The following is a 26,065-nucleotide window of genomic DNA, read 5'->3' as shown; positions in this document are numbered from 1 at the left end:
TGGCACGAAAAATGCATCCTACACCCCTGAAGGTTCAGAATATGTTAGCAGCCCAATAAAGGCATTAAAATGCATTTTAGACCTACAAAAATGTTGAAAACTTTGGAGGCCCAAAAAAGGGGTTTACAGGCATCCTAGACCCCCTAAAGTCCAGAGAATGTTGGTGGACCAAATATGGTGTCAGAGAGCTCTGAATGTCCCAAAACATTTGCAGCCTGAAAGGGGTATTAACCTGCATCCTAGACCACTGAAATTCCCAAAAATATTTTTGGCACGGATAATGCATCCTACACCCCTGAAAGTTCTGAAACTGTTGGCAGCACAAAAAAGGCCTTAAAATGCATCTTATGCCTTCAAAAATGATGAAAACTTTGGAGGCCCAAAAATGGAGTTTAAAGGCCTCCTAGACCCCTAAAGTCCAGAAAATGTTGGTGGACCAAAAATGGTGTCAGAGAGCTCTGAATGTCCCAAAAACATTTGCAGCCTGAAAGGGGCATTAACCCGCATCCTAGACCACTGAAATTTCCCAAAATATTTTTGGCACGAAAAATGCATCCTACACCCCTGAATGTTCAGAATATGTTAGCAGCCCAAAGAAGGCCTTAAAATGCATTTTAGGCCTACAAAAATGTTGAAAACTTTGTAAGCCCAAAAAAGGGGTTTATAGGCATCCTAGAGCCCCTAAAGTCCAGAAAATGTTGGTGGACCAAAAACTGTGTCAGAGAGCTCTGAATGTCCCAAAAACATTTGCAGACTTAAAGATGCATTAACCCGAATCCTAGACCCCTGAAATTCCCAGAAATATTTTTGGCACGAAAAATGCATCCTACACCCCTGAAAGTTCAGAAAATGTTGGCAGCTCAAAAAAATGCCTTAAAATGCATTTTAGGCCTTCAAAAATGTTGAAAACTTTGGAGGCCCAAAAACAGGCTTTACAGGCACCCTAGACCCCCTAAAGTCCAGAAAATGTTGGTGGACCAAAAACGGTGGCAGAGAGCTCTGAATGTCCCAAAAACATTTGCAGCCTGAAAGGGGCATTAACCCGCATCCTAGACCACTGAAATTCCCAAAAATATTTCTGCCACGAAAAATGCATCCTATACCCCTGAAAGCTCAGAATATGTTAGCAGCCCAAAGAAGGCCTTAAAATGCATTTTAGGCCTAAAAAAAATGTTGAAAACTTTGGACGCCCAAAAAAGGGGTTTATAGGCACCCTAGAGCCCCTAAAGTCCAGAAAATGTTGGTGGACCAAAAACTGTGTCAGAGATCTCTGAATGTCCCAAAAACATTTGCAGACTTAAAGATGCATTAACCCGCATCCTAGACCACTGAAATTCCCAGAAATATTTTTGGCACGAAAAATGCATCCTACACCCCTGAAAGTTCAGAAAATGTTGGCAGCCCAAAAAAGGCATTAAAATGCATTTTAGACCTCCAAAAATGTTGAACACTTTGGAGGCCCAGAAAAGAGGTTTACAGGCATCCTAGACCCCCTAAAGTCCAGAGAATGTTGGTGGACCAAATATGGTGTCAGAGAGCTCTGAATGTCCCAAAAACATTTGCAGCCTGAAAGGGGCATTAACCCGCATCCTAGACCACTGAAATTCCCAAAAATATTTTTGGCACGGAAAATGCATCCTACACCCCTGAAAGTTCAGAAAATGTTGGCAGCTCAAAACAAATGCCTTAAAATGCATCTTAGGCCTTCAAAAATGTTGAAAAAATGTTGGAGACCCAAAAAAGGGGTTTACAGGCATCCTAGACCCCCTAAAGTCCAGAAAATATTGGTGGACCAAAAACTGTGTCAGAGAGCTTTGAATGTCCCAAAAACATTTGCAGCCTGAAAGGGGCATTAACCCGCATCCTAGACCACTGAAATTCCCAGAAATATTTTTGGCACGAAAAATGCATCCTACACCCCTGAAATTTCCGAATATGTTAGCAGCCCAAAAAAGGCATTAAAATGCATTTTAGACCTGCAAAAAATGTTGAAAACTTTGGAGGCCCAAAAAAAGAGTTTACAGGCATCCTAGATCCCCTAAAGTCCAGAAAATGTTGGTGGACCAAAAACTGTGTCAGAGAGCTCTGAATGTCCCAAACACATTTGGAGACTTAAAGGGGAATTAACCCGCATCCAAGACCACAGAAATTCCCAGAAATATTTTTGGCACGAAAAATGCATCCTACACCCCTGAAGGTTCAGAATATGTTAGCAGCCCAATAAAGGCATTAAAATGCATTTTAGACCTACAAAAATGTTGAAAACTTTGGAGGCCCAAAAAAGGGGTTTACAGGCATCCTAGACCCCCTAAAGTCCAGAGAATGTTGGTGGACCAAATATGGTGTCAGAGAGCTCTGAATGTCCCAAAAACATTTGCAGCCTGAAAGGGGCATTAACCCGCATCCTAGACCACTGAAATTCCCAAAAATATTTTTGCCACGGAAAATGCATCCTACACCCCTGAAAGTTCAGAAATTTTTGGCAGCTCAAAACAATTGCCTTAAAATGCATCTTAGGCCTTCAAAAATGTTGAAAACTTTGGAGACCCAAAAAAGGGGTTTACAGGCATCCTAGACCCTCTAAAGTCCAGAAAATATTGGTGGACCAAAAACTGTGCCAGAGAGTTTTGAATGTCCCAAAAACATTTTCAGCCTGAAAGGGGCATTAACCCGCATCCTAGACCACTGAAATTCCCAAAAATATTTTTGGCACGAAAAATGCATCCTACACCCCTGAAAGTTCAGAATATGTTAGCAGCCCAAAAAAGGCCTTAAAATGCATTATAGGCCTGCAAAAATGTAAAAAAAAAATCTTTGGAGGCCCAAAAAAGGGGTTTATAGGCATCCTAGACCCCCTAAAGTCCAGAAAATATTGGTGGACTAAAACCTGTGTCAGAGAGCTTTGAATGCCCCAAAACATTTGCAGCCTGAAAGGGGCATTAACCCGCATCCTAGACCACTGAAATTTCCCAAAATATTTTTGGCACGGAAAATGCATCCTACACCCCTGAAAGTTCAGAAAATGTTGGCAGTTCAAAAAAATGCCTTAAAATGCATGTTAGGCCTTCAAAAGTGTTGAAAACTTTGGAGGCCCAAAAACAGGCTTTACAGGCACCCTAGACCCCTTAAAGTCCAGAAAATGTTGGTGGACCAAAAACGGTGGCAGAGAGCTCTGAATGTCCCAAAAACATTTGCAGCCTGAAAGGGGCATTAACCTGCATCGTAGACCACTGAAATTCCCAAAAATATTTCTGCCACGAAAAATGCATCCTATACCCCTGAAAGCTCAGAATATGTTAGCAGCCCAAAGAAGGCCTTAAAATGCATTTTAGGCCTAAAAAAATGTTGAAAACTTTGGATGCCCAAAAAAGGGGTTTATAGGCATCCTAGAGCCCCTAAAGTCCAGAAAATGTTGGTGGACCAAAAACTGTGTCAGAGATCTCTGAATGTCCCAAAAACATTTGCAGACTTAAAGATGCATTAACCCGCATCCTAGACCACTGAAATTCCCAGAAATATTTTTGGCACGAAAAATGCATCCTACACCCCTGAAAGTTCAGAAAATGTTGGCAGTTCAAAAAAATGCCTTAAAATGCATGTTAGGCCTTCAAAAGTGTTGAAAACTTTGGAGGCCCAAAAACAGGCTTTACAGGCACCCTAGACCCCTTAAAGTCCAGAAAATGTTGGTGGACCAAAAACGGTGGCAGAGAGCTCTGAATGTCCCAAAAACATTTGCAGCCTGAAAGGGGCATTAACCTGCATCCTAGACCACTGAAATTCCCAAAAATATTTCTCCCACGAAAAATGCATCCTATACCCCTGAAAGCTCAGAATATGTTAGCAGCCCAAAGAAGGCCTTAAAATGCATTTTAGGCCTAAAAAAATGTTGAAAACTTTGGATGCCCAAAAAAGGGGTTTATAGGCATCCTAGAGCCCCTAAAGTCCAGAAAATGTTGGTGGACCAAAAACTGTGTCAGAGATCTCTGAATGTCCCAAAAACATTTGCAGACTTAAAGATGCATTAACCCGCATCCTAGACCACTGAAATTCCCAGAAATATTTTTGGCACGAAAAATGCATCCTACACCCCTGAAAGTTCAGAAAATGTTGGCAGCCCAAAAAAGGCATTAAAATGCATTTTAGACCTCCAAAAATGTTGAACACTTTGGAGGCCCAGAAAAGAGGTTTACAGGCATCCTAGACCCCTAAAGTCCAGAGAATGTTGGTGGACCAAATATGGTGTCAGAGAGCTCTGAATGTCCCAAAAACATTTGCAGCTTGAAAGGGTCATTAACCCGCATCCTAGACCACTGAAATTCCCAAAAATATTTTTGGCACGGAAAATGCATCCTACACCCCTGAAAGTTCAGAAAATGTTGGCAGCTCAAAACAAATGCCTTAAAATGCATCTTAGGCCTTCAAAAATGTTGAAAACTTTGGAGACCCAAAAAAGGGGTTTACAGGCATCCTAGACCCCCTAAAGTGCAGAAAATATTGGTGGACCAAAAACTGTGTCAGAGAGCTTTGAATGTCCCAAAAACATTTGCAGCCTGAAAGGGGCATTAACCCGCATCCTAGACCACTGAAATTCCCAGAAATATTTTTGGCACGAAAAATGCATCCTACACCCCTGAAATTTCTGAATATGTTAGCAGCCCAATAAAGGCATTAAAATGCATTTTAGACCTACAAAAATGTTGAAAACTTTGGAGGCCCAAAAAAGGGGTTTACAGGCATCCTAGACCCCCTAAAGTCCAGAGAATGTTGGTGGACCAAATATGGTGTCAGAGAGCTCTGAATGTCCCAAAAACATTTGCAGACTTAAAGGGGAATTAACCCGCATCCTAGACCACTGAAATTCCCAGAAATATTTTTGGCACGAAAAATGCATCCTACACCCCTGAAGGTTCAGAATATGTTAGCAGCCCAATAAAGGCATTAAAATGCATTTTAGACCTACAAAAATGTTGAAAACTTTGGAGGCCCAAAAAAGGGGTTTACAGGCATCCTAGACCCCCTAAAGTCCAGAGAATGTTGGTGGACCAAATATGGTGTCAGAGAGCTCTGAATGTCCCAAAACATTTGCAGCCTGAAAGGGGTATTAACCCGCATCCTAGACTACTGAAATTCCCAAAAATATTTTTGGCACGGATAATGCATCCTACACCCCTGAAAGTTCTGAAACTGTTGGCAGCACAAAAAAGGCCTTAAAATGCATCTTATGCCTTCAAAAATGATGAAAACTTTGGAGGCCCAAAAATGGAGTTTAAAGGCCTCCTAGACCCCCTAAAGTCCAGAAAATGTTGGTGGACCAAAAACTGTGTCAGAGAGCTCTGAATGTCCCAAACACATTTGGAGACTTAAAGGGGAATTAACCCGCATCCAAGACCACAGAAATTCCCAGAAATATTTTTGGCACGAAAAATGCATCCTACACCCCTGAAGGTTCAGAATATGTTAGCAGCCCAATAAAGGCATTAAAATGCATTTTAGACCTACAAAAATGTTGAAAACTTTGGAGGCCCAAAAAAGGGGTTTACAGGCATCCTAGACCCCCTAAAGTCCAGAGAATGTTGGTGGACCAAATATGGTGTCAGAGAGCTCTGAATGTCCCAAAAACATTTGCAGCCTGAAAGGGGCATTAACCCGCATCCTAGACCACTGAAATTCCCAAAAATATTTTTGCCACGGAAAATGCATCCTACACCCCTGAAAGTTCAGAAAATTTTGGCAGCTCAAAACAATTGCCTTAAAATGCATCTTAGGCCTTCAAAAATGTTGAAAACTTTGGAGACCCAAAAAAGGGGTTTACAGGCATCCTAGACCCTCTAAAGTCCAGAAAATATTGGTGGACCAAAAACTGTGCCAGAGAGTTTTGAATGTCCCAAAAACATTTTCAGCCTGAAAGGGGCATTAACCCGCATCCTAGACCACTGAAATTCCCAAAAATATTTTTGGCACGAAAAATGCATCCTACACCCCTGAAAGTTCAGAATATGTTAGCAGCCCAAAAAAGGCCTTAAAATGCATTATAGGCCTGCAAAAATGTAAAAAAAAAATCTTTGGAGGCCCAAAAAAGGGGTTTATAGGCATCCTAGACCCCCTAAAGTCCAGAAAATATTGGTGGACTAAAACCTGTGTCAGAGAGCTTTGAATGCCCCAAAACATTTGCAGCCTGAAAGGGGCATTAACCCGCATCCTAGACCACTGAAATTTCCCAAAATATTTTTGGCACGGAAAATGCATCCTACACCCCTGAAAGTTCAGAAAATGTTGGCAGTTCAAAAAAATGCCTTAAAATGCATGTTAGGCCTTCAAAAGTGTTGAAAACTTTGGAGGCCCAAAAACAGGCTTTACAGGCACCCTAGACCCCTTAAAGTCCAGAAAATGTTGGTGGACCAAAAACGGTGGCAGAGAGCTCTGAATGTCCCAAAAACATTTGCAGCCTGAAAGGGGCATTAACCTGCATCCTAGACCACTGAAATTCCCAAAAATATTTCTGCCACGAAAAATGCATCCTATACCCCTGAAAGCTCAGAATATGTTAGCAGCCCAAAGAAGGCCTTAAAATGCATTTTAGGCCTAAAAAAATGTTGAAAACTTTGGATGCCCAAAAAAGGGGTTTATAGGCATCCTAGAGCCCCTAAAGTCCAGAAAATGTTGGTGGACCAAAAACTGTGTCAGAGATCTCTGAATGTCCCAAAAACATTTGCAGACTTAAAGATGCATTAACCCGCATCCTAGACCACTGAAATTCCCAGAAATATTTTTGGCACGAAAAATGCATCCTACACCCCTGAAAGTTCAGAAAATGTTGGCAGTTCAAAAAAATGCCTTAAAATGCATGTTAGGCCTTCAAAAGTGTTGAAAACTTTGGAGGCCCAAAAACAGGCTTTACAGGCACCCTAGACCCCTTAAAGTCCAGAAAATGTTGGTGGACCAAAAACGGTGGCAGAGAGCTCTGAATGTCCCAAAAACATTTGCAGCCTGAAAGGGGCATTAACCTGCATCCTAGACCACTGAAATTCCCAAAAATATTTCTCCCACGAAAAATGCATCCTATACCCCTGAAAGCTCAGAATATGTTAGCAGCCCAAAGAAGGCCTTAAAATGCATTTTAGGCCTAAAAAAATGTTGAAAACTTTGGATGCCCAAAAAAGGGGTTTATAGGCATCCTAGAGCCCCTAAAGTCCAGAAAATGTTGGTGGACCAAATATGGTGTCAGAGAGCTCTGAATGTCCCAAAAACATTTGCAGCTTGAAAGGGTCATTAACCCGCATCCTAGACCACTGAAATTCCCAAAAATATTTTTGGCACGGAAAATGCATCCTACACCCCTGAAAGTTCAGAAAATGTTGGCAGCTCAAAACAAATGCCTTAAAATGCATCTTAGGCCTTCAAAAATGTTGAAAACTTTGGAGACCCAAAAAAGGGGTTTACAGGCATCCTAGACCCCCTAAAGTGCAGAAAATATTGGTGGACCAAAAACTGTGTCAGAGAGCTTTGAATGTCCCAAAAACATTTGCAGCCTGAAAGGGGCATTAACCCGCATCCTAGACCACTGAAATTCCCAGAAATATTTTTGGCACGAAAAATGCATCCTACACCCCTGAAATTTCTGAATATGTTAGCAGCCCAATAAAGGCATTAAAATGCATTTTAGACCTACAAAAATGTTGAAAACTTTGGAGGCCCAAAAAAGGGGTTTACAGGCATCCTAGACCCCCTAAAGTCCAGAGAATGTTGGTGGACCAAATATGGTGTCAGAGAGCTCTGAATGTCCCAAAAACATTTGCAGACTTAAAGGGGAATTAACCCGCATCCTAGACCACTGAAATTCCCAGAAATATTTTTGGCACGAAAAATGCATCCTACACCCCTGAAGGTTCAGAATATGTTAGCAGCCCAATAAAGGCATTAAAATGCATTTTAGACCTACAAAAATGTTGAAAACTTTGGAGGCCCAAAAAAGGGGTTTACAGGCATCCTAGACCCCCTAAAGTCCAGAGAATGTTGGTGGACCAAATATGGTGTCAGAGAGCTCTGAATGTCCCAAAACATTTGCAGCCTGAAAGGGGTATTAACCCGCATCCTAGACTACTGAAATTCCCAAAAATATTTTTGGCACGGATAATGCATCCTACACCCCTGAAAGTTCTGAAACTGTTGGCAGCACAAAAAAGGCCTTAAAATGCATCTTATGCCTTCAAAAATGATGAAAACTTTGGAGGCCCAAAAATGGAGTTTAAAGGCCTCCTAGACCCCTAAAGTCCAGAAAATGTTGGTGGACCAAAAATGGTGTCAGAGAGCTCTGAATGTCCCAAAAACATTTGCAGCCTGAAAGGGGCATTAACCCGCATCCTAGACCACTGAAATTACCCAAAATATTTTTGGCACGAAAAATGCATCCTACACCCCTGAAAGTTCAGAATATGTTAGCAGCCCAAAGAAGGCCTTAAAATGCATTTTAGGCCTACACAAATGTTGAAAACTTTGTAAGCCCAAAAAAGGGGTTTATAGGCATCCTAGAGCCCCTAAAGTCCAGAAAATGTTGGTGGACCAAAAACTGTGTCAGAGAGCTCTGAATGTCCCAAAAACATTTGCAGCCTGAAAGGGGCATTAACCCGCATCCTAGACCACTGAAATTCCCAAAAATATTTCTGCCACGAAAAATGCATCCTATACCCCTGAAAGCTCAGAATATGTTAGCAGCCCAAAGAAGGCCTTAAAATCCATTTTAGGCCTAAAAAAATGTTGAAAACTTTGGATGCCCAAAAAAGGGGTTTATAGGCATCCTAGACCCCCTAAAGTCCAGAAAATGTTGGTGGACCAAAAACTGTGTCAGAGATCTCTGAATGTCCCAAAAACATTTGCAGACTTAAAGATGCATTAACCCGCATCCTAGACCACTGAAATTCCCAGAAATATTTCTGCCACGAAAAATGCATCCTATACCCCTGAAAGCTCAGAATATGTTAGCAGCCCAAAGAAGGCCTTAAAATGCATTTTAGGCCTAAAAAAATGTTGAAAAATTTGGATGCCAAAAAAAGGGGTTTATAGGCATCCTAGAGCCCCTAAAGTCCAGAAAATGTTGGTGGACCAAAAACTGTGTCAGAGATCTCTGAATGTCCCAAAAACATTTGCAGACTTAAAGATGCATTAACCCGCATCCTAGACCACTGAAATTCCCAGAAATATTTTTGGCACGAAAAATGCATCCTACACCCCTGAAAGTTCAGAAAATGTTGGCAGCCCAAAAAAGGCATTAAAATGCATTTTAGACCTCCAAAAATGTTGAACACTTTGGAGGCCCAGAAAAGAGGTTTACAGGCATCCTAGACCCCCTAAAGTCCAGAGAATGTTGGTGGACCAAATATGGTGTCAGAGAGCTCTGAATGTCCCAAAAACATTTGCAGCCTGAAAGGGGCATTAACCCGCATCCTAGACCACTGAAATTCCCAAAAATATTTTTGGCACGGAAAATGCATCCTACACCCCTGAAAGTTCAGAAAATGTTGGCAGCTCAAAACAAATGCCTTAAAATGCATCTTAGGCCTTCAAAAATGTTGAAAACTTTGGATGCCCAAAAAAGGGGTTTATAGGCATCCTAGACCCCCTAAAGTCCAGAAAATGTTTGTGGACCAAAAACTGTGTCAGAGATCTCTGAATGTCCCAAAAACATTTGCAGACTTAAAGATGCATTAACCCGCATCCTAGACCACTGAAATTCCCAGAAATATTTCTGCCACGAAAAATGCATCCTATACCCCTGAAAGCTCAGAATATGTTAGCAGCCCAAAGAAGGCCTTAAAATGCATTTTAGGCCTAAAAAAATGTTGAAAACTTTGGATGCCAAAAAAAGGGGTTTATAGGCATCCTAGAGCCCCTAAAGTCCAGAGAATGTTGGTGGACCAAATATGGTGTCAGAGAGCTCTGAATGTCCCAAAAACATTTGCAGCTTGAAAGGGTCATTAACCCGCATCCTAGACCACTGAAATTCCCAAAAATATTTTTGGCACGGAAAATGCATCCTACACCCCTGAAAGTTCAGAAAATGTTGGCAGCTCAAAACAAATGCCTTAAAATGCATCTTAGGCCTTCAAAAATGTTGAAAACTTTGGAGACCCAAAAAAGGGGTTTACAGGCATCCTAGACCCCCTAAAGTGCAGAAAATATTGGTGGACCAAAAACTGTGTCAGAGAGCTTTGAATGTCCCAAAAACATTTGCAGCCTGAAAGGGGCATTAACCCGCATCCTAGACCACTGAAATTCCCAGAAATATTTTTGGCACGAAAAATGCATCCTACACCCCTGAAATTTCTGAATATGTTAGCAGCCCAATAAAGGCATTAAAATGCATTTTAGACCTACAAAAATGTTGAAAACTTTGGAGGCCCAAAAAAGGGGTTTACAGGCATCCTAGACCCCCTAAAGTCCAGAGAATGTTGGTGGACCAAATATGGTGTCAGAGAGCTCTGAATGTCCCAAAAACATTTGCAGACTTAAAGGGGAATTAACCCGCATCCTAGACCACTGAAATTCCCAGAAATATTTTTGGCACGAAAAATGCATCCTACACCCCTGAAGGTTCAGAATATGTTAGCAGCCCAATAAAGGCATTAAAATGCATTTTAGACCTACAAAAATGTTGAAAACTTTGGAGGCCCAAAAAAGGGGTTTACAGGCATCCTAGACCCCCTAAAGTCCAGAGAATGTTGGTGGACCAAATATGGTGTCAGAGAGCTCTGAATGTCCCAAAACATTTGCAGCCTGAAAGGGGTATTAACCCGCATCCTAGACCACTGAAATTCCCAAAAATATTTTTGGCACGGATAATGCATCCTACACCCCTGAAAGTTCTGAAACTGTTGGCAGCACAAAAAAGGCCTTAAAATGCATCTTATGCCTTCAAAAATGATGAAAACTTTGGAGGCCCAAAAATGGAGTTTAAAGGCCTCCTAGACCCCTAAAGTCCAGAAAATGTTGGTGGACCAAAAATGGTGTCAGAGAGCTCTGAATGTCCCAAAAACATTTGCAGCCTGAAAGGGGCATTAACCCGCATCCTAGACCACTGAAATTCCCAAAAATATTTCTGCCACGAAAAATGCATCCTATACCCCTGAAAGCTCAGAATATGTTAGCAGCCCAAAGAAGGCCTTAAAATGCATTTTAGGCCTAAAAAAATGTTGAAAACTTTGGATGCCCAAAAAAGGGGTTTATAGGCATCCTAGAGCCCCTAAAGTCCAGAAAATGTTGGTGGACCAAAAACTGTGTCAGAGATCTCTGAATGTCCCAAAAACATTTGCAGACTTAAAGATGCATTAACCCGCATCCTAGACCACTGAAATTCCCAGAAATATTTTTGGCACGAAAAATGCATCCTACACCCCTGAAAGTTCAGAAAATGTTGGCAGCCCAAAAAGGGCATTAAAATGCATTTTAGACCTCCAAAAATGTTGAACACTTTGGAGGCCCAGAAAAGAGGTTTACAGGCATCCTAGACCCCCTAAAGTCCAGAGAATGTTGGTGGACCAAATATGGTGTCAGAGAGCTCTGAATGTCCCAAAAACATTTGCAGCCTGAAAGGGGCATTAACCCGCATCCTAGACCACTGAAATTCCCAAAAATATTTTTGGCACGGATAATGCATCCTACACCCCTGAAAGTTCTGAAACTGTTGGCAGCACAAAAAAGGCCTTAAAATGCATCTTATGCCTTCAAAAATGATGAAAACTTTGGAGGCCCAAAAATGGAGTTTAAAGGCCTCCTAGACCCCCTAAAGTCCAGAAAATGTTGGTGGACCAAAAACTGTGTCAGAGAGCTCTGAATGTCCCAAACACATTTGGAGACTTAAAGGGGAATTAACCCGCATCCAAGACCACAGAAATTCCCAGAAATATTTTTGGCACGAAAAATGCATCCTACACCCCTGAAGGTTCAGAATATGTTAGCAGCCCAATAAAGGCATTAAAATGCATTTTAGACCTACAAAAATGTTGAAAACTTTGGAGGCCCAAAAAAGGGGTTTACAGGCATCCTAGACCCCCTAAAGTCCAGAGAATGTTGGTGGACCAAATATGGTGTCAGAGAGCTCTGAATGTCCCAAAAACATTTGCAGCCTGAAAGGGGCATTAACCCGCATCCTAGACCACTGAAATTCCCAAAAATATTTTTGCCACGGAAAATGCATCCTACACCCCTGAAAGTTCAGAAAATTTTGGCAGCTCAAAACAATTGCCTTAAAATGCATCTTAGGCCTTCAAAAATGTTGAAAACTTTGGAGACCCAAAAAAGGGGTTTACAGGCATCCTAGACCCTCTAAAGTCCAGAAAATATTGGTGGACCAAAAACTGTGCCAGAGAGTTTTGAATGTCCCAAAAACATTTTCAGCCTGAAAGGGGCATTAACCCGCATCCTAGACCACTGAAATTCCCAAAAATATTTTTGGCACGAAAAATGCATCCTACACCCCTGAAAGTTCAGAATATGTTAGCAGCCCAAAAAAGGCCTTAAAATGCATTATAGGCCTGCAAAAATGTAAAAAAAAAATCTTTGGAGGCCCAAAAAAGGGGTTTATAGGCATCCTAGACCCCCTAAAGTCCAGAAAATATTGGTGGACTAAAACCTGTGTCAGAGAGCTTTGAATGCCCCAAAACATTTGCAGCCTGAAAGGGGCATTAACCCGCATCCTAGACCACTGAAATTTCCCAAAATATTTTTGGCACGGAAAATGCATCCTACACCCCTGAAAGTTCAGAAAATGTTGGCAGTTCAAAAAAATGCCTTAAAATGCATGTTAGGCCTTCAAAAGTGTTGAAAACTTTGGAGGCCCAAAAACAGGCTTTACAGGCACCCTAGACCCCTTAAAGTCCAGAAAATGTTGGTGGACCAAAAACGGTGGCAGAGAGCTCTGAATGTCCCAAAAACATTTGCAGCCTGAAAGGGGCATTAACCTGCATCCTAGACCACTGAAATTCCCAAAAATATTTCTGCCACGAAAAATGCATCCTATACCCCTGAAAGCTCAGAATATGTTAGCAGCCCAAAGAAGGCCTTAAAATGCATTTTAGGCCTAAAAAAATGTTGAAAACTTTGGATGCCCAAAAAAGGGGTTTATAGGCATCCTAGAGCCCCTAAAGTCCAGAAAATGTTGGTGGACCAAAAACTGTGTCAGAGATCTCTGAATGTCCCAAAAACATTTGCAGACTTAAAGATGCATTAACCCGCATCCTAGACCACTGAAATTCCCAGAAATATTTTTGGCACGAAAAATGCATCCTACACCCCTGAAAGTTCAGAAAATGTTGGCAGTTCAAAAAAATGCCTTAAAATGCATGTTAGGCCTTCAAAAGTGTTGAAAACTTTGGAGGCCCAAAAACAGGCTTTACAGGCACCCTAGACCCCTTAAAGTCCAGAAAATGTTGGTGGACCAAATATGGTGTCAGAGAGCTCTGAATGTCCCAAAAACATTTGCAGCTTGAAAGGGTCATTAACCCGCATCCTAGACCACTGAAATTCCCAAAAATATTTTTGGCACGGAAAATGCATCCTACACCCCTGAAAGTTCAGAAAATGTTGGCAGCTCAAAACAAATGCCTTAAAATGCATCTTAGGCCTTCAAAAATTTTGAAAACTTTGGAGACCCAAAAAAGGGGTTTACAGGCATCCTAGACCCCCTAAAGTGCAGAAAATATTGGTGGACCAAAAACTGTGTCAGAGAGCTTTGAATGTCCCAAAAACATTTGCAGCCTGAAAGGGGCATTAACCCGCATCCTAGACCACTGAAATTCCCAGAAATATTTTTGGCACGAAAAATGCATCCTACACCCCTGAAATTTCTGAATATGTTAGCAGCCCAATAAAGGCATTAAAATGCATTTTAGACCTACAAAAATGTTGAAAACTTTGGAGGCCCAAAAAAGGGGTTTACAGGCATCCTAGACCCCCTAAAGTCCAGAGAATGTTGGTGGACCAAATATGGTGTCAGAGAGCTCTGAATGTCCCAAAAACATTTGCAGACTTAAAGGGGAATTAACCCGCATCCTAGACCACTGAAATTCCCAGAAATATTTTTGGCACGAAAAATGCATCCTACACCCCTGAAGGTTCAGAATATGTTAGCAGCCCAATAAAGGCATTAAAATGCATTTTAGACCTACAAAAATGTTGAAAACTTTGGAGGCCCAAAAAAGGGGTTTACAGGCATCCTAGACCCCCTAAAGTCCAGAGAATGTTGGTGGACCAAATATGGTGTCAGAGAGCTCTGAATGTCCCAAAACATTTGCAGCCTGAAAGGGGTATTAACCCGCATCCTAGACTACTGAAATTCCCAAAAATATTTTTGGCACGGATAATGCATCCTACACCCCTGAAAGTTCTGAAACTGTTGGCAGCACAAAAAAGGCCTTAAAATGCATCTTATGCCTTCAAAAATGATGAAAACTTTGGAGGCCCAAAAACGGAGTTTAAAGGCCTCCTAGACCCCTAAAGTCCAGAAAATGTTGGTGGACCAAAAATGGTGTCAGAGAGCTCTGAATGTCCCAAAAACATTTGCAGCCTGAAAGGGGCATTAACCCGCATCCTAGACCACTGAAATTTCCCAAAATATTTTTGGCACGAAAAATGCATCCTACACCCCTGAAAGTTCAGAATATGTTAGCAGCCCAAAGAAGGCCTTAAAATGCATTTTAGGCCTACACAAATGTTGAAAACTTTGTAAGCCCAAAAAAGGGGTTTATAGGCATCCTAGAGCCCCTAAAGTCCAGAAAATGTTGGTGGACCAAAAACTGTGTCAGAGAGCTCTGAATGTCCCAAAAACATTTGCAGCCTGAAAGGGGCATTAACCCGCATCCTAGACCACTGAAATTCCCAAAAATATTTCTGCCACGAAAAATGCATCCTATACCCCTGAAAGCTCAGAATATGTTAGCAGCCCAAAGAAGGCCTTAAAATCCATTTTAGGCCTAAAAAAATGTTGAAAACTTTGGATGCCCAAAAAAGGGGTTTATAGGCATCCTAGACCCCCTAAAGTCCAGAAAATGTTGGTGGACCAAAAACTGTGTCAGAGATCTCTGAATGTCCCAAAAACATTTGCAGACTTAAAGATGCATTAACCCGCATCCTAGACCACTGAAATTCCCAGAAATATTTCTGCCACGAAAAATGCATCCTATACCCCTGAAAGCTCAGAATATGTTAGCAGCCCAAAGAAGGCCTTAAAATGCATTTTAGGCCTAAAAAAATGTTGAAAACTTTGGATGCCAAAAAAAGGGGTTTATAGGCATCCTAGAGCCCCTAAAGTCCAGAAAATGTTGGTGGACCAAAAACTGTGTCAGAGATCTCTGAATGTCCCAAAAACATTTGCAGACTTAAAGATGCATTAACCCGCATCCTAGACCACTGAAATTCCCAGAAATATTTTTGGCACGAAAAATGCATCCTACACCCCTGAAAGTTCAGAAAATGTTGGCAGCCCAAAAAAGGCATTAAAATGCATTTTAGACCTCCAAAAATGTTGAACACTTTGGAGGCCCAGAAAAGAGGTTTACAGGCATCCTAGACCCCCTAAAGTCCAGAGAATGTTGGTGGACCAAATATGGTGTCAGAGAGCTCTGAATGTCCCAAAAACATTTGCAGCCTGAAAGGGGCATTAACCCGCATCCTAGACCACTGAAATTCCCAAAAATATTTTTGGCACGGAAAATGCATCCTACACCCCTGAAAGTTCAGAAAATGTTGGCAGCTCAAAACAAATGCCTTAAAATGCATCTTAGGCCTTCAAAAATGTTGAAAACTTTGGATGCCCAAAAAAGGGGTTTATAGGCATCCTAGACCCCCTAAAGTCCAGAAAATGTTGGTGGACCAAAAACTGTGTCAGAGATCTCTGAATGTCCCAAAAACATTTGCAGACTTAAAGATGCATTAACCCGCATCCTAGACCACTGAAATTCCCAGAAATATTTCTGCCACGAAAAATGCATCCTATACCCCTGAAAGCTCAGAATATGTTAGCAGCCCAAAGAAGGCCTTAAAATGCATTTTAGGCCTAAAAAAATGTTGAAAACTTTGTATGCCAAAAAAAGGGGTTTATAGGCATCCTAGAGCCCCTAAAGTCCAGAAAATGTTGGTGGACCAAAAACTGTGTCAGAGATCTCTGAATGTCCCAAAAACATTTGCAGACTTAAAGATGCATTAACCCGCATCCTAGACCACTGAAATTCCCAGAAATATTTTTGGCACGAAAAATGCATCCTACACCCCTGAAAGTTCAGAAAATGTTGGCAGCCCAAAAAAGGCATTAAAATGCATTTTAGACCTCCAAAAATGTTGAACACTTTGGAGGCCCAGAAAAGAGGTTTACAGGCATCCTAGACCCCCTAAAGTCCAGAGAATGTTGGTGGACCAAATATGGTGTCAGAGAGCTCTGAATGTCCCAAAAACATTTGCAGCCTGAAAGGGGCATTAACCCGCATCCTAGACCACTGAAATTCCCAAAAATATTTTTGGCACGGAAAATGCTTCCTACACCCCTGAAAGTTCAGAAAATGTTGGCAGCTCAAAACAAATGCCTTAAAATGCATCTTAGGCCTTCAAAAATGTTGAAAACTTTGGAGACCCAAAAAAGGGGTTTACAGGCATCCTAGACCCCCTAAAGTGCAGAAAATATTGGTGGACCAAAAACTGTGTCAGAGAGCTTTGAATGTCCCAAAAACATTTGCAGCCTGAAAGGGGCATTAACCCGCATCCTAGACCACTGAAATTCCCAGAAATATTTTTGGCACGAAAAATGCATCCTACACCCCTGAAATTTCTGAATATGTTAGCAGCCCAATAAAGGCATTAAAATGCATTTTAGACCTACAAAAATGTTGAAAACTTTGGAGGCCCAAAAAAGGGGTTTACAGGCATCCTAGACCCCCTAAAGTCCAGAGAATGTTGGTGGACCAAATATGGTGTCAGAGAGCTCTGAATGTCCCAAAAACATTTGCAGACTTAAAGGGGAATTAACCCGCATCCTAGACCACTGAAATTCCCAGAAATATTTTTGGCACGAAAAATGCATCCTACACCCCTGAAGGTTCAGAATATGTTAGCAGCCCAATAAAGGCATTAAAATGCATTTTAGACCTACAAAAATGTTGAAAACTTTGGAGGCCCAAAAAAGGGGTTTACAGGCATCCTAGACCCCCTAAAGTCCAGAGAATGTTGGTGGACCAAATATGGTGTCAGAGAGCTCTGAATGTCCCAAAACATTTGCAGCCTGAAAGGGGTATTAACCCGCATCCTAGACCACTGAAATTCCCAAAAATATTTTTGGCACGGATAATGCATCCTACACCCCTGAAAGTTCTGAAACTGTTGGCAGCACAAAAAAGGCCTTAAAATGCATCTTATGCCTTCAAAAATGATGAAAACTTTGGAGGCCCAAAAATGGAGTTTAAAGGCCTCCTAGACCCCTAAAGTCCAGAAAATGTTGGTGGACCAAAAATGGTGTCAGAGAGCTCTGAATGTCCCAAAAACATTTGCAGCCTGAAAGGGGCATTAACCCGCATCCTAGACCACTGAAATTCCCAAAAATATTTCTGCCACGAAAAATGCATCCTATACCCCTGAAAGCTCAGAATATGTTAGCAGCCCAAAGAAGGCCTTAAAATGCATTTTAGGCCTAAAAAAATGTTGAAAACTTTGGATGCCCAAAAAAGGGGTTTATAGGCATCCTAGAGCCCCTAAAGTCCAGAAAATGTTGGTGGACCAAAAACTGTGTCAGAGATCTCTGAATGTCCCAAAAACATTTGCAGACTTAAAGATGCATTAACCCGCATCCTAGACCACTGAAATTCCCAGAAATATTTTTGGCACGAAAAATGCATCCTACACCCCTGAAAGTTCAGAAAATGTTGGCAGCCCAAAAAGGGCATTAAAATGCATTTTAGACCTCCAAAAATGTTGAACACTTTGGAGGCCCAGAAAAGAGGTTTACAGGCATCCTAGACCCCCTAAAGTCCAGAGAATGTTGGTGGACCAAATATGGTGTCAGAGAGCTCTGAATGTCCCAAAAACATTTGCAGCCTGAAAGGGGCATTAACCCGCATCCTAGACCACTGAAATTCCCAAAAATATTTTTGGCACGGAAAATGCATCCTACACCCCTGAAAGTTCAGAAAATGTTGGCAGCTCAAAACAAATGCCTTAAAATGCATCTTAGGCCTTCAAAAATGTTGAAAACTTTGGAGACCCAAAAAAGGGGTTTACAGGCATCCTAGACCCCCTAAAGTGCAGAAAATATTGGTGGACCAAAAACTGTGTCAGAGAGCTTTGAATGTCCCAAAAACATTTGCAGCCTGAAAGGGGCATTAACCCGCATCCTAGACCACTGAAATTCCCAGAAATATTTTTGGCACGGATAATGCATCCTACACCCCTGAAAGTTCTGAAACTGTTGGCAGCACAAAAAAGGCCTTAAAATGCATCTTATGCCTTCAAAAATGATGAAAACTTTGGAGGCCCAAAAATGGAGTTTAAAGGCCTCCTAGACCCCCTAAAGTCCAGAAAATGTTGGTGGACCAAAAACTGTGTCAGAGAGCTCTGAATGTCCCAAACACATTTGGAGACTTAAAGGGGAATTAACCCGCATCCAAGACCACAGAAATTCCCAGAAATATTTTTGGCACGAAAAATGCATCCTACACCCCTGAAGGTTCAGAATATGTTAGCAGCCCAATAAAGGCATTAAAATGCATTTTAGACCTACAAAAATGTTGAAAACTTTGGAGGCCCAAAAAAGGGGTTTACAGGCATCCTAGACCCCCTAAAGTCCAGAGAATGTTGGTGGACCAAATATGGTGTCAGAGAGCTCTGAATGTCCCAAAAACATTTGCAGCCTGAAAGGGGCATTAACCCGCATCCTAGACCACTGAAATTCCCAAAAATATTTTTGCCACGGAAAATGCATCCTACACCCCTGAAAGTTCAGAAAATTTTGGCAGCTCAAAACAATTGCCTTAAAATGCATCTTAGGCCTTCAAAAATGTTGAAAACTTTGGAGACCCAAAAAAGGGGTTTACAGGCATCCTAGACCCTCTAAAGTCCAGAAAATATTGGTGGACCAAAAACTGTGCCAGAGAGTTTTGAATGTCCCAAAAACATTTTCAGCCTGAAAGGGGCATTAACCCGCATCCTAGACCACTGAAATTCCCAAAAATATTTTTGGCACGAAAAATGCATCCTACACCCCTGAAAGTTCAGAATATGTTAGCAGCCCAAAAAAGGCCTTAAAATGCATTATAGGCCTGCAAAAATGTAAAAAAAAAATCTTTGGAGGCCCAAAAAAGGGGTTTATAGGCATCCTAGACCCCCTAAAGTCCAGAAAATATTGGTGGACTAAAACCTGTGTCAGAGAGCTTTGAATGCCCCAAAACATTTGCAGCCTGAAAGGGGCATTAACCCGCATCCTAGACCACTGAAATTTCCCAAAATATTTTTGGCACGGAAAATGCATCCTACACCCCTGAAAGTTCAGAAAATGTTGGCAGTTCAAAAAAATGCCTTAAAATGCATGTTAGGCCTTCAAAAGTGTTGAAAACTTTGGAGGCCCAAAAACAGGCTTTACAGGCACCCTAGACCCCTTAAAGTCCAGAAAATGTTGGTGGACCAAAAACGGTGGCAGAGAGCTCTGAATGTCCCAAAAACATTTGCAGCCTGAAAGGGGCATTAACCTGCATCCTAGACCACTGAAATTCCCAAAAATATTTCTGCCACGAAAAATGCATCCTATACCCCTGAAAGCTCAGAATATGTTAGCAGCCCAAAGAAGGCCTTAAAATGCATTTTAGGCCTAAAAAAATGTTGAAAACTTTGGATGCCCAAAAAAGGGGTTTATAGGCATCCTAGAGCCCCTAAAGTCCAGAAAATGTTGGTGGACCAAAAACTGTGTCAGAGATCTCTGAATGTCCCAAAAACATTTGCAGACTTAAAGATGCATTAACCCGCATCCTAGACCACTGAAATTCCCAGAAATATTTTTGGCACGAAAAATGCATCCTACACCCCTGAAAGTTCAGAAAATGTTGGCAGTTCAAAAAAATGCCTTAAAATGCATGTTAGGCCTTCAAAAGTGTTGAAAACTTTGGAGGCCCAAAAACAGGCTTTACAGGCACCCTAGACCCCTTAAAGTCCAGAAAATGTTGGTGGACCAAAAACGGTGGCAGAGAGCTCTGAATGTCCCAAAAACATTTGCAGCCTGAAAGGGGCATTAACCTGCATCCTAGACCACTGAAATTCCCAAAAATATTTCTCCCACGAAAAATGCATCCTATACCCCTGAAAGCTCAGAATATGTTAGCAGCCCAAAGAAGGCCTTAAAATGCATTTTAGGCCTAAAAAAATGTTGAAAACTTTGGATGCCCAAAAAAGGGGTTTATAGGCATCCTAGAGCCCCTAAAGTCCAGAAAATATTGGTGGACCAAATATGGTGTCAGAGAGCTCTGAATGTCCCAAAAACATTTGCAGCTTGAAAGGGTCATTAACCCGCATCCTAGACCACTGAAATTCCCAAAAATATTTTTGGCACGGAAAATGCATCCTACACCCCTGAAAGTTCAGAAAATGTTGGCAGCTCAAAACAAATGCCTTAAAATGCATCTTAGGCCTTCAAAAATGTTGAAAACTTTGGAGACCCAAAAAAGGGGTTTACAGGCATCCTAGACCCCCTAAAGTGCAGAAAATATTGGTGGACCAAAAACTGTGTCAGAGAGCTTTGAATGTCCCAAAAACATTTGCAGCCTGAAAGGGGCATTAACCCGCATCCTAGACCACTGAAATTCCCAGAAATATTTTTGGCACGAAAAATGCATCCTACACCCCTGAAATTTCTGAATATGTTAGCAGCCCAATAAAGGCATTAAAATGCATTTTAGACCTACAAAAATGTTGAAAACTTTGGAGGCCCAAAAAAGGGGTTTACAGGCATCCTAGACCCCCTAAAGTCCAGAGAATGTTGGTGGACCAAATATGGTGTCAGAGAGCTCTGAATGTCCCAAAAACATTTGCAGACTTAAAGGGGAATTAACCCGCATCCTAGACCACTGAAATTCCCAGAAATATTTTTGGCACGAAAAATGCATCCTACACCCCTGAAGGTTCAGAATATGTTAGCAGCCCAATAAAGGCATTAAAATGCATTTTAGACCTACAAAAATGTTGAAAACTTTGGAGGCCCAAAAAAGGGGTTTACAGGCATCCTAGACCCCCTAAAGTCCAGAGAATGTTGGTGGACCAAATATGGTGTCAGAGAGCTCTGAATGTCCCAAAACATTTGCAGCCTGAAAGGGGTATTAACCCGCATCCTAGACTACTGAAATTCCCAAAAATATTTTTGGCACGGATAATGCATCCTACACCCCTGAAAGTTCTGAAACTGTTGGCAGCACAAAAAAGGCCTTAAAATGCATCTTATGCCTTCAAAAATGATGAAAACTTTGGAGGCCCAAAAATGGAGTTTAAAGGCCTCCTAGACCCCTAAAGTCCAGAAAATGTTGGTGGACCAAAAATGGTGTCAGAGAGCTCTGAATGTCCCAAAAACATTTGCAGCCTGAAAGGGGCATTAACCCGCATCCTAGACCACTGAAATTTCCCAAAATATTTTTGGCACGAAAAATGCATCCTACACCCCTGAAAGTTCAGAATATGTTAGCAGCCCAAAGAAGGCCTTAAAATGCATTTTAGGCCTACACAAATGTTGAAAACTTTGTAAGCCCAAAAAAGGGGTTTATAGGCATCCTAGAGCCCCTAAAGTCCAGAAAATGTTGGTGGACCAAAAACTGTGTCAGAGAGCTCTGAATGTCCCAAAAACATTTGCAGCCTGAAAGGGGCATTAACCCGCATCCTAGACCACTGAAATTCCCAAAAATATTTCTGCCACGAAAAATGCATCCTATACCCCTGAAAGCTCAGAATATGTTAGCAGCCCAAAGAAGGCCTTAAAATCCATTTTAGGCCTAAAAAAATGTTGAAAACTTTGGATGCCCAAAAAAGGGGTTTATAGGCATCCTAGACCCCCTAAAGTCCAGAAAATGTTGGTGGACCAAAAACTGTGTCAGAGATCTCTGAATGTCCCAAAAACATTTGCAGACTTAAAGATGCATTAACCCGCATCCTAGACCACTGAAATTCCCAGAAATATTTCTGCCACGAAAAATGCATCCTATACCCCTGAAAGCTCAGAATATGTTAGCAGCCCAAAGAAGGCCTTAAAATGCATTTTAGGCCTAAAAAAATGTTGAAAACTTTGGATGCCAAAAAAAGGGGTTTATAGGCATCCTAGAGCCCCTAAAGTCCAGAAAATGTTGGTGGACCAAAAACTGTGTCAGAGATCTCTGAATGTCCCAAAAACATTTGCAGACTTAAAGATGCATTAACCCGCATCCTAGACCACTGAAATTCCCAGAAATATTTTTGGCACGAAAAATGCATCCTACACCCCTGAAAGTTCAGAAAATGTTGGCAGCCCAAAAAAGGCATTAAAATGCATTTTAGACCTCCAAAAATGTTGAACACTTTGGAGGCCCAGAAAAGAGGTTTACAGGCATCCTAGACCCCCTAAAGTCCAGAGAATGTTGGTGGACCAAATATGGTGTCAGAGAGCTCTGAATGTCCCAAAAACATTTGCAGCCTGAAAGGGGCATTAACCCGCATCCTAGACCACTGAAATTCCCAAAAATATTTTTGGCACGGAAAATGCATCCTACACCCCTGAAAGTTCAGAAAATGTTGGCAGCTCAAAACAAATGCCTTAAAATGCATCTTAGGCCTTCAAAAATGTTGAAAACTTTGGATGCCCAAAAAAGGGGTTTATAGGCATCCTAGACCCCCTAAAGTCCAGAAAATGTTGGTGGACCAAAAACTGTGTCAGAGATCTCTGAATGTCCCAAAAACATTTGCAGACTTAAAGATGCATTAACCCGCATCCTAGACCACTGAAATTCCCAGAAATATTTCTGCCACGAAAAATGCATCCTATACCCCTGAAAGCTCAGAATATGTTAGCAGCCCAAAGAAGGCCTTAAAATGCATTTTAGGCCTAAAAAAATGTTGAAAACTTTGGATGCCAAAAAAAGGGGTTTATAGGCATCCTAGAGCCCCTAAAGTCCAGAAAATGTTGGTGGACCAAAAACTGTGTCAGAGATCTCTGAATGTCCCAAAAACATTTGCAGACTTAAAGATGCATTAACCCGCATCCTAGACCACTGAAATTCCCAGAAATATTTTTGGCACGAAAAATGCATCCTACACCCCTGAAAGTTCAGAAAATGTTGGCAGCCCAAAAAAGGCATTAAAATGCATTTTAGACCTCCAAAAATGTTGAACACTTTGGAGGCCCAGAAAAGAGGTTTACAGGCATCCTAGACCCCCTAAAGTCCAGAGAATGTTGGTGGACCAAATATGGTGTCAGAGAGCTCTGAATGTCCCAAAAACATTTGCAGCCTGAAAGGGGCATTAACCCGCATCCTAGACCACTGAAATTCCCAAAAATATTTTTGGCACGGAAAATGCATCCTACACCCCTGAAAGTTCAGAAAATGTTGGCAGCTCAAAACAAATGCCTTAAAATGCATCTTAGGCCTTCAAAAATGTTGAAAACTTTGGAGACCCAAAAAAGGGGTTTACAGGCATCCTAGACCCCCTAAAGTGCAGAAAATATTGGTGGACCAAAAACTGTGTCAGAGAGCTTTGAATGTCCCAAAAACATTTGCAGCCTGAAAGGGGCATTAACCCGCATCCTAGACCACTGAAATTCCCAGAAATATTTTTGGCACGAAAAATGCATCCTACACCCCTGAAATTTCTGAATATGTTAGCAGCCCAATAAAGGCATTAAAATGCATTTTAGACCTACAAAAATGTTGAAAACTTTGGAGGCCCAAAAAAGGGGTTTACAGGCATCCTAGACCCCCTAAAGTCCAGAGAATGTTGGTGGACCAAATATGGTGTCAGAGAGCTCTGAATGTCCCAAAAACATTTGCAGACTTAAAGGGGAATTAACCCGCATCCTAGACCACTGAAATTCCCAGAAATATTTTTGGCACGAAAAATGCATCCTACACCCCTGAAGGTTCAGAATATGTTAGCAGCCCAATAAAGGCATTAAAATGCATTTTAGACCTACAAAAATGTTGAAAACTTTGGAGGCCCAAAAAAGGGGTTTACAGGCATCCTAGACCCCCTAAAGTCCAGAGAATGTTGGTGGACCAAATATGGTGTCAGAGAGCTCTGAATGTCCCAAAACATTTGCAGCCTGAAAGGGGTATTAACCCGCATCCTAGACCACTGAAATTCCCAAAAATATTTTTGGCACGGATAATGCATCCTACACCCCTGAAAGTTCTGAAACTGTTGGCAGCACAAAAAAGGCCTTAAAATGCATCTTATGCCTTCAAAAATGATGAAAACTTTGGAGGCCCAAAAATGGAGTTTAAAGGCCTCCTAGACCCCTAAAGTCCAGAAAATGTTGGTGGACCAAAAATGGTGTCAGAGAGCTCTGAATGTCCCAAAAACATTTGCAGCCTGAAAGGGGCATTAACCCGCATCCTAGACCACTGAAATTCCCAAAAATATTTCTGCCACGAAAAATGCATCCTATACCCCTGAAAGCTCAGAATATGTTAGCAGCCCAAAGAAGGCCTTAAAATGCATTTTAGGCCTAAAAAAATGTTGAAAACTTTGGATGCCCAAAAAAGGGGTTTATAGGCATCCTAGAGCCCCTAAAGTCCAGAAAATGTTGGTGGACCAAAAACTGTGTCAGAGATCTCTGAATGTCCCAAAAACATTTGCAGACTTAAAGATGCATTAACCCGCATCCTAGACCACTGAAATTCCCAGAAATATTTTTGGCACGAAAAATGCATCCTACACCCCTGAAAGTTCAGAAAATGTTGGCAGCCCAAAAAGGGCATTAAAATGCATTTTAGACCTCCAAAAATGTTGAACACTTTGGAGGCCCAGAAAAGAGGTTTACAGGCATCCTAGACCCCCTAAAGTCCAGAGAATGTTGGTGGACCAAATATGGTGTCAGAGAGCTCTGAATGTCCCAAAAACATTTGCAGCCTGAAAGGGGCATTAACCCGCATCCTAGACCACTGAAATTCCCAAAAATATTTTTGGCACGGAAAATGCATCCTACACCCCTGAAAGTTCAGAAAATGTTGGCAGCTCAAAACAAATGCCTTAAAATGCATCTTAGGCCTTCAAAAATGTTGAAAACTTTGGAGACCCAAAAAAGGGGTTTACAGGCATCCTAGACCCCCTAAAGTGCAGAAAATATTGGTGGACCAAAAACTGTGTCAGAGAGCTTTGAATGTCCCAAAAACATTTGCAGACTTAAAGGGGAATTAACCCGCATCCTAGACCACTGAAATTCCCAGAAATATTTTTGGCACGAAAAATGCATCCTACACCCCTGAAGGTTCAGAATATGTTAGCAGCCCAATAAAGGCATTAAAATGCATTTTAGACCTACAAAAATGTTGAAAACTTTGGAGGCCCAAAAAAGGGGTTTACAGGCATCCTAGACCCCCTAAAGTCCAGAGAATGTTGGTGGACCAAATATGGTGTCAGAGAGCTCTGAATGTCCCAAAACATTTGCAGCCTGAAAGGGGTATTAACCCGCATCCTAGACCACTGAAATTCCCAAAAATATTTTTGGCACGGATAATGCATCCTACACCCCTGAAAGTTCTGAAACTGTTGGCAGCACAAAAAAGGCCTTAAAATGCATCTTATGCCTTCAAAAATGATGAAAACTTTGGAGGCCCAAAAATGGAGTTTAAAGGCCTCCTATACCCCTAAAGTCCAGAAAATGTTGGTGGACCAAAAATGGTGTCAGAGAGCTCTGAATGTCCCAAAAACATTTGCAGCCTGAAAGGGGCATTAACCCGCATCCTAGACCACTGAAATTCCCAAAAATATTTCTGCCACGAAAAATGCATCCTATACCCCTGAAAGCTCAGAATATGTTAGCAGCCCAAAGAAGGCCTTAAAATGCATTTTAGGCCTAAAAAAATGTTGAAAA

The sequence above is a fragment of the Ambystoma mexicanum genome, chromosome 1q (assembly GCF_040938575.1).
Source record: "Ambystoma mexicanum isolate Mex_15411 chromosome 1q, UKY_AmexF1_1, whole genome shotgun sequence".
In the NCBI taxonomy this organism is placed as follows: domain Eukaryota; kingdom Metazoa; phylum Chordata; class Amphibia; order Caudata; family Ambystomatidae; genus Ambystoma; species Ambystoma mexicanum.
The sequence above is the reverse complement of the archived record's forward strand: the minus strand, read 5'-3'. Positions refer to the sequence as shown.